The 9,381-nt window shown below is 42.0% G+C and overlaps 1 protein-coding gene across 1 annotated transcript in view; it reads left to right on the plus strand.

Moving 5' to 3' along the window:
- Positions 1-9,381, plus strand: part of htr4 (5-hydroxytryptamine receptor 4) — a 107,628-nt gene that overhangs the window by 83,081 nt on the left and 15,166 nt on the right. The window lies entirely within an intron of this gene.

The raw sequence follows: 9,381 nt of genomic DNA on the forward strand, positions 1-9,381 counted from the left end.
GCGTCAGGCCTGACAGATTCTGCTGGATGATAGCACAAACTTAAGGTCTTATTTTATATTTGTAGACTTTTAATTTCATCAGCTCTCTCCCACCTCACCCTCTCTCTCTCTCTCTCTCTCTCTCTCTCTCTCTCTCTCTCTTTATCTCAAGTGGCAGCTAAAAATGTTGTGCTGATTTATGTTAGACGAGGAAGACATGACTGATATCAGCTGATCAATATTCCAGTATTAAACTGCCAACACTGTCCTGATATGTGATTGCAAACGCTACTGTGGTGATCCATACATCATATTGTCTTCTTGGTTGGCCTGACAATGTTTCACCTCTGATCCAAGAGGCTTCTTTGGTGAACTGTGGCGCCGAAGCAAATTTCTTATTGTTAAACTGGACCTAGCTTGGCCTCGCTCCCTTTGCAGCCTCACAGTGAAGTTGTGCTTTTTGAGGTGGCCATAAAACTGCTCTAGAAGTTATTGTAGTGCACATATAGACGTATGTTTTCAAATATCTATCAACCTGCAATGTGCTCTTCAACAACAGATCAGAACATGTTCATTATTTGTACCAGTTTTGAAGGCGCTGATAACAGCTGTCGTCCTCGCTGACAGGGCCTTCAGCCTTCATAGGTGTCATTTTGGAAGGCAAATAACATTTACTGCTTAGTTTAGAAAGAGAGGAGGAGGTTGCAAGGAGGAGTGCATGGATGTCAAAGAGCGAGAAGAGTTTGGAGCAACCAGGAGTGGAGCAGATCTTTGTGTTTTCTGTCGTCCACTTGAGTCTCTCTGCTCCTCTCCGGTGCACTTGTTGCTGCCGGCTGGATGCTCAGGTCTAATTACATCACCTCTCAAAACTGTTTGTCTTGCTGGAGGGTTTTCAGGCTGCCAGATCTGTGGGTACACACACACACACACACACACACACACACTGAGAAACACTTGCTTGGTTAACAAACACTTAAATTTAGTATCCTGGGGGTTTTATCAAACTGAAATCAAATTGTGCATTTGGAGCAGTGGAAATAAAGGAATGGAAGCCACAAAAAGCAAGCAAGAGAGTAAAACAAACAAAAAAAACCACATACCAATATATTCTGTACAGAGAGCATGTGGATGCGTATGTTTGTGGGGTAGGTATATACTTTTCTAACTTCATATTTCATAGATTTTTTTCCTCCCCTCCAAACTTTCTGCTGACATGCAACTCGTTTCTAAATGTTTGCATACCTGTCACTGACTTGTTCCACTTGCCCTGCTGTTGTTTTTCTTTCCGTTGTGATTTTTTATTTGGTCTCATCCTGACCTGGATTCCAGACATCCGGCCAGAACAAGAAAAACCTCATCTGAATGGTACCAAACTGTAGTCGCTGGCAGTCTCAGAGGTGACCTTGTTTGTTTCCGAAAACCATATGTGAGAGAGAGAAATCACGTTTCAGATTATTGTGTGTTTACACGTAACACCTTGAACTGCATGCGTAGCTCTGTGATGGACTTCGTGACAAACGCCAGCTACGAGACTGGGACCCCGGTTTGTTGCAGATTGCAGCGCCATTTTCAGAGCTATAAGTGTGAAAGTCGTCATAGCTCTTTAAATGGTACTGCTGTATGCATTCAACTGAGCAGCCGCCTGAAATCCAGCATCGTCACCCATGAGGAGGAAGTCTTTGTGAGGTCTTTTTTTTTTTTTTTTCAGTCAACATCAACCATCAGGTTCAGCAGAAACACTCCAGCACTCAACTGTACTCTCAGTTATGTTAGAGAAACATAGATTCTGCCAGATTACTTTTGTTGGTGACTTATGGAGAAGACAGTTCACATCGCAGTGCCCTCGCCATTTATTTAACTGCTTTACTGTCACTACTTTTTAATCTTGCGATCCAGAAAATGGAGAAGCTTCAACTATCTTTTAAAGGGTTATATTTTAAGCCAACCCGTGGTATTCTTCCTTAAACCTACACTTAACCATGCTTGGAGCTTAAATTTAACCAAACAGCGAGTGAAAACTAGTGAAAATAAAACCTAAGTCTACGAACACAGGTCCCACATGGGAGGTCAGCACCGGTCCCATCCTCCCCTCTGACCTCCTCATGTTGACTTTGTGGCTCTTTCAAAGCCTTTTTTTACTACCTCACATTCTCACCATTCTGTAAAACAACTCGTGTGTCTCAGAACAACATTCTTTTAACACGTAAATAAGAATACCATTTAACTGTATAGGACCATCGTTCAGGAAGATGGAGTGGAGCCCTCTTGTGGTCACAGAAAAAACAATCTTAAGTGGTTCTTGATGCAGTGATGCCGTATTCTACATGCAAAACTTTCATCGTCTTCATTGCTGCTATTGTGGCTGAAAAGCTCATGAAGTATGTTTGAAGAAAAGCCATGCGCTGCAATAATTTGGACTTTTCTTACTTGGCTGAGTGAACGCTGTAGTGCTTAAAGCTTTACTTAAAGCTGCACCTCAGCAGTGCAGATACACTCACAGTGTATGAATGAGGCCTTTGTGAGTGTGATATTATGGGTCTCTGGTCCCCTCAGACTGTCAGGCAGTAGGTCATGTGTCAATCAGGAGCCTCTTTTCATGCACCGGGCATTTCTTTCTTCTCGTGTTGAAAGAAAAATGCTGAGAACTTCACATATCTTTATGCTGGACATTTTAAATATTCAGGACCAAACAGAGAGCTGACATTGTCCCTTGCAGGGGGACAGTGCAGCAGTCAGTGACACTGTCCTGTCATAGGACCTGTCAGAAACTGGGATCACTCATGATCCACGCCAGTTATGCTGCAGATGTCAACTGTCTCGGCAAAGTTCAGTGGAAAGATGGACAGATGAGGCTTAGATGGTCTTATGAGGTAAAGCTTTGACATGTATTGAGAATGTATATAGGCGTATAAAAACAAGTGCATGGTGGAGTTTGCATGGTCTCCCAGAGTTTAGTTTTTTCAAGTGTTACTTTTTATTTAAAGCGAAAGCAAACATTTTTTGTAATTGCTGACGCTGTTACCGCGGTAACACGGGGTAAAAATGGCCACCTCTGTGCTTCTAGGGGGTATTGGCATGTTGTAGAGGAACTCAGAGGAAAGATTTCTACAAATAGATGTTAACGTTTGGTCACAAACTGCATTACAGTAAATGTCAGGGAGTCTCGTCCTACGGTCTTCATTGCAGTTAAGTTGTATTTTTAAAGATGTTTTAATCTGTAAGTTTGAGATGTGAAATGATAGAACAAAGTGAATGAGGCAAAGCCCACAGCAGGTTTATGCTCTCGATGATGTTTATGGACCAATGTTGGTTTTGTTTGTTTGGGCATACAGAGAATGAAAAGCAAGTTCCAAAGAAACATGAGGGTTGGCACTCCTGGCATGATATTACTTCATTCTTTTGTCTAATTACAATGTAGTTTGAAATTGTAATCCCCCATTCTTACAAAATGTTTCTGTATTCTCATTACGTCTTTTAGTTCTGTAACGTAAACGGAAGACAGTTCCTGTTATTTGTTATTTCTAATGTATTTCATAATTCTCCTGACTATGCATGTTTGTATGTGCGGTTTCTCACTCAACATTTTTCTGCACACTTATCCTTCAGTGAATGTATGTTTGGAGGGTGCATTTTCCAGCCTCAGCCATCATCCCGGAGCCTTTTGTGCGTTTGGCTGCTGTTTGCAGTGCAGCGAACCCCGGAGGAGCTGTTCTAAAGAGACTTTTTACAGCTAAACAAAATGATTGTGGTGTGTTTTTCATTTTTACTGCCCATGCAGGCTGGTTTTTATTGCTGAGGGTGGCTATTGGCAAGAGATATACAGGGACTTAAAGGTGTGTTGATGGCTACGGTAAAGGATCTGTATGGAGAAGACGTTATTGTTGCAGCTTCACTGGGGAAGTCGAGGATTCAGCTCAACTCCTGACATAAGCACATAGTGAGAGACAACTCGTTGCTCAGCCAGGGGACAGTGAAGCAAAGAAAAGACGTCTCTATTTGTATATTTTATGTGGTTGGTAATTTCCTGAGAGATAAACACGGATACACTCCAGGTTTTCTTTGTCGATTAGTACAATCTGTAGATTATTAGCCTCCACTGCTAAAATAGGAGTTGGAGCAGGAGTATTGTGATGTATTTTAATGTTTAACAGTTTTTTTTTTTTTTTTAATTTGTAAGAGGCTTATAAAGAGATTTCTGCACTACATTTATTAAAGCAAACGTCGAAATGCTGGATAAATAGAAAAAAGCTACGATTAAAACACAGGACAAGATCAAAAATGAACAAAATATTACATCGACATGTTTAAATTACTGTAAAAATGTAATTTTTAATCACTACTGTTTAGCTTTAATTACATTCATAACATTCCCGCATTGGCAAAGTGTAGCCATGAGAACGATCTTAGCGAGTATGGTGAAGAGGAAAAACTTTTATGCACAGTAGTCTTGGTTGACGCAAGTGTCCACTCAGCAAAATGTTCTGAAGTGTTGTGATTGTAAACATCACCACAATTACGCCTCTTACTTATTTTGCCAGCGCACTACTTTGCACGTTTTTTTTGCACATTCGTTTTTTATTTTTGTTATATGTAGCATGTGAGATACTGAGTAGTGGGTTGGAATCAACCCTGAGTAGTGTTGACAGTGTTTGTGTAATTACTGTCACTGCCAGAAGGGGGAGACAAAGTGTGGCACTGAGGGTTTAACACATATTCCGTTAATAAAACTAACTAAACAGTGGATTTAATACAGTGTTTTAAACTAAACCCGCACACCTCTAGTTGAATATATCCTTAAAACCAGAAATTAAGTGGGGTCCCCCCCCCCCCAAGACAAACAGTGGCGCCACCCACTGCTGACCTCCATTAACTGGCTTAAACATCGTGTAACCGCCAAGTTGATTAATGGCCCCAAAGCTTTGAGGCTAAGGTACATGCAGCTCCGATGCTCCAGCACCATTCCAGGCCTTGGTAGCCCAACCCCAATCACATTACTAAAGTTCAAATTAACCTTAAACTCAGCTATCGCGTTGTCATGCCGCGGCAGAACCAAAGGCAGGAATACACTCGGTCCACATGTGAACCGAGCTGCTGCGGAGCTGTCCTCAATCAGTAACCACATTAAACTGGTCAGGAAGGATTTTCACTTCCTAATTGAATTGACTTGCTGTGTGGGCCGCCGCCTCACCAGCTTCACCTCTCTGTCTGCGCTACTCTCTGCTCTGTTTGTTCCTCTGTCTCTCCCAAAGACACACACACACACACACACGCACACACACACACACACACACACACACACACACACACACAACTCCGTCAACTCTGCCAAGATGAAAGACGACAATTACCATAAACAACATGGATGCATCTGGCACACATCTGCATACACACACAATATCAGTTGGGAATAAACAGTCCGTATGTGGTTCACGGCCGCCACATGTGGCTGTGAGCGTCCGTCGCTTTGGACCAAACATGCATCTGTTTTCCCATCCCTTGTAAATGATGGTGGACACATTCAAATAATAGGAATATTTCAGTCAATAATGGTCATTCAGAAAGATGTTGTTTTCAACACATCGAAGCATTGAGGATCTGCCCTCTAAATGGAGGTTCTGACTACCACGTTCACAGCAAAAGGAATGACCTTAAAGATCGCGGAGCTCAATGACTGCATATTTTGCACTGTTCCAAGCATTTGCAAGCTTCATAAAGCCAAATTTTAGATTCTCAGAGATCATTTTTAAATGTCAAACGCACTGCACTTACTTACTTGGTTGGTGGTTTTTACTTCCCAGTCACCCCTTCTTAAAAATAAGCCACTTGACTGATTAAATGAGGGCTCCTGTATCGGCACACATGCAACATGCGAAGGTACAGTAATGTCGACCAAGATTATGACACCTTTGAAAATCTCCTTTGCTGACAAATGAAGCTTTTTAAAGCCACGTCAGTTTCATTAATGTTTGTATCCATAGTTTCATTTTATTGGTTTGAATAGCTGCAGGTGTCCACTAAAGGAAACGTTTTGAAGTTTTACGATTATGTTCTTCGAGATATCTGTGAGCCGAGCGATGTTCCGTCTACGTAGGGTTTCACACATCATACAAGCTCATCAAAGCATGTCGAGATTCTCCTGAACCTCTGCAAACCCCCACGCTCAGCTGCTTTGCTGTACTTGTTCTCACATTATTAGATGTTATTTCTGGGACTCGGAAAATCAAAAAGCAAAAACGATGTCTCCTGTCGAGACCTGCTGACATCAACCATAGCAACGGCGTCCTTCATTGCAAGTCCGGAAGGTCAAGTGCAACACGTTTAAAGTTAGAAATCTTTTGAACTTCACTTCGATCTCGGCAGCAGAATAGAAACCTACATGTTGCTAAGGGTAACGGTGTGGGTGGCGTTACCGTGTGATCAGAAATAAAGCAGCGAGCGCAAAGCAGCTTCACCTCAGGTCATGTGTAGGCACCGATATACATATGTGAACATTTCTTCACATGTGTTCGATTTGAATCCCTCTAGAATGAAACATGTAAACTAGATAAAAGCAAAATGACGGGAATGAGTCAGAATCGCCTGACACACCAATTACATGAACCCGATGCACAAATATGCACGCACATATTAAATCTCTCTGAGGTTTCATTCAGGATTACCCCTCTTGCATTTGTTAAGGTCTGTTTATTTTCTTCTTTTCTGAACATCATGGAAACATGAAGACATTTCTCCTCATCTCACGGGACTCCACGCTGCAGAGATGTGATTTTTTTTTTTTTTTCCTCTCTGCCAGGTAGAAAGCGCCGCTCGGCAGGGATTTTCCCATACGCTCCCCTCTCCACTATTCACGGCGTCTCACGCAGAGATCTGAAGTGGGTGTAATGTGCAGGAAAAAAATAAGAAATAAATGGAGAGAGCTTTGTGGAGATTGTTTTACATGTGCCAGGGATGGTCATGGTTTAACGAGTGCTCATGTCTAAGTAGGCCATTGCCTTCCTAATTGATCTGTATGACTGGTTTGAAGGAGGCTAATGATTAAAAGAAACAAGCACTGGTTGTTGGTGAAGAGAGGACTTACGCTGCTGGCTGCTGTTGATGCTACATGTTTTGTATGCTGCACCAGCCAACCTGAGCTCCTCTTTTTGGTTTTCTTGGCACTGCAAGACCTTGTTTGTGATGGATGATATCCACCCATTTTCATTCCCAGCGAGTTACAAACTGCCGTTTTGTCGAAGTCGTTGGCATCGTAGAGATACGCACAAGATGTTCTTTGGTGTCCGCATGAATTTTCAACGCAGATTAAAGTTTTTACAGTTTAAACGAGCAGCAATAAGAGGATAGAGGGTTGATGTTGCAGTGAGTTTCAGGACTTTTACTCAGGAAACGAAAGTTTGCGTCTAACGTCCAGCCAATGTTTGTTCAGTTCGTTTCATTTTGGGGGTTTTTTTCACTCGTGTGGTTAAGTTTATGTCCGTGAGACAGCTCAGCACGTTGACACACGATGCTGAAGTGCATTCAAATGTGACGCCAAGAGGTGGCGAGCAGCTGGAAGCGAGAACGCTCTTGTTATATTCATAGCTTGTTGTTTTCGGAGTTGTAACTAATCAGCCTGTAGCCTCCATTAACATGAATGCAGTCTGGCTCGTGGTTGTGAGCAAATCTTTCTCCAGAGTTGGAACAGATGGACGGGCAGAGCGGCACAGTCCCTGACAGACTGACATCACTGTCCTCAGGCCTCGCCACGAACAGGTCAGCAGGTCAGGGATCAGATTAAACACTCCCAGTGCGCCGCTGGGAGTTTCATTCAAACAGCAGGGACAGTATGCTGGAGAGTGGACAGCACATGTCCACGGAGGCCAGACAGATGGTCTCAGTCACTGTGGTCTTATTTCACACAGCAGAGCACGGTAACAGACAAACTATCTTCACAGCAGCTACAGTATGATTATATTTTGACTCTGGCTCTTATCTCCTCACACTGAACATGCCGTCAGCCTTTTCTGATGATAATACCTTGTCCAGTTCATTATCCACATGTCGCTTCCTGGCTCTAATCTACTCGTCTGCATGTTAATACAGGATTAAACCTTAATGATATACTTTATTTTTCTGATTTGTTGTATATTTAGAGGGCATTTCTTAGAAGATGACTATCCATGCAATCATTTGTTCATATACAGAAGCAGTAAACTCCATGTTCACGCCTTTTGTTTGACTCCAGTTTCTAGTGACAATCCTTCAGACCCTGTCAAACACGCAGAGCTGCTGCAATCAATACTTTTGTAGTGAGAATGAATGAAATGTTCACCGGGACAACAGTGTGTGTTTGCATTAATGTGTCCGAGTCCCATCAGTGAATCAAAAATGAGTCTGCGTTGCTTTAAGTTGTCGTCTTGTTGAAATGTCGTGTCTACAGAAGCGTCGCGGTTTTTGCCAGTGGAGCTGAGGTGAGAGCTGGAGGCTGAACGGACCGAACAGAAACGTTCAATGAGTCTCCTCCTGGTGACGGAAGGACGATCAGTCTTGCTGAAAAACAAACAAGGATCAATTTTAAAACCCAGAGGAGCTCGGCAATCACGAAACATTTACAAGAACACATCAAAACAAGTGTTCGCAGTCGAATTACATTACTCCGTCAAACCGGGACCGAGAAGCCGTTAAATAACACAGAGAGTAGGTTTTAAAATGTTTTGTTTGTCCCATTCAAGCAGAAGAGAAGACAAACATTGGTTTTAAAGTCACAGGACCTTCACAAGCACATTACAAAAGCTGTAGTTACAGAGAAACCCAATCTGGTTTTGATTCTAATGCTGCCAAGTTCTTTCAAAATCCATAAACAGGACTTTTGAAATGTCCCTAAAATTGACGTGGCATTTAGACGCCATCCTATAATGTCATCTTGAAAATAACCAGAACATTTGTTAAAAAAAAAAAAAAAAACATTTACTGAGAGACAAAAAGATGGTCGACTGTTTGTGTCAAAGGCTAAAACAATCAGAATAATTGTGGCTTTTCTGCTCCTGACATCATGGTGTGATGAAATGTGCTAAAGATGTAGCATCAAATGAAACATTCAGCTTTTTTTTTAGCATTGTTTGTTGTCGTGAAGGACAACAACAACAGCTGTTTGTTGACTTGTAGCAATTTGATCTGATCTGATGTTATGCTCAAGGCAGGTTGTCTTTGGTGAAAATGCACTGAAAGTAACTCTTGGAGCATTTTTAGTGTTTTAGTGTGAATTTGTCCACAATCAGCCGTAATAAAGCCTCAGAACAAACACGTCAGTGCACTGAAGCGCAATAGCAATACTGTAACGTAGAACCCGACCTAATTAAGACAGTTTTCATATTTATCATAACAATATTTAAATGAAAACTTTAGTTCGGTACTACTGCTGCAAGG

The sequence above is a fragment of the Stegastes partitus genome, unplaced genomic scaffold (assembly GCF_000690725.1).
Source record: "Stegastes partitus isolate 25-593 unplaced genomic scaffold, Stegastes_partitus-1.0.2 Scaffold87, whole genome shotgun sequence".
Lineage (NCBI taxonomy): Eukaryota > Metazoa > Chordata > Actinopteri > Pomacentridae > Stegastes > Stegastes partitus.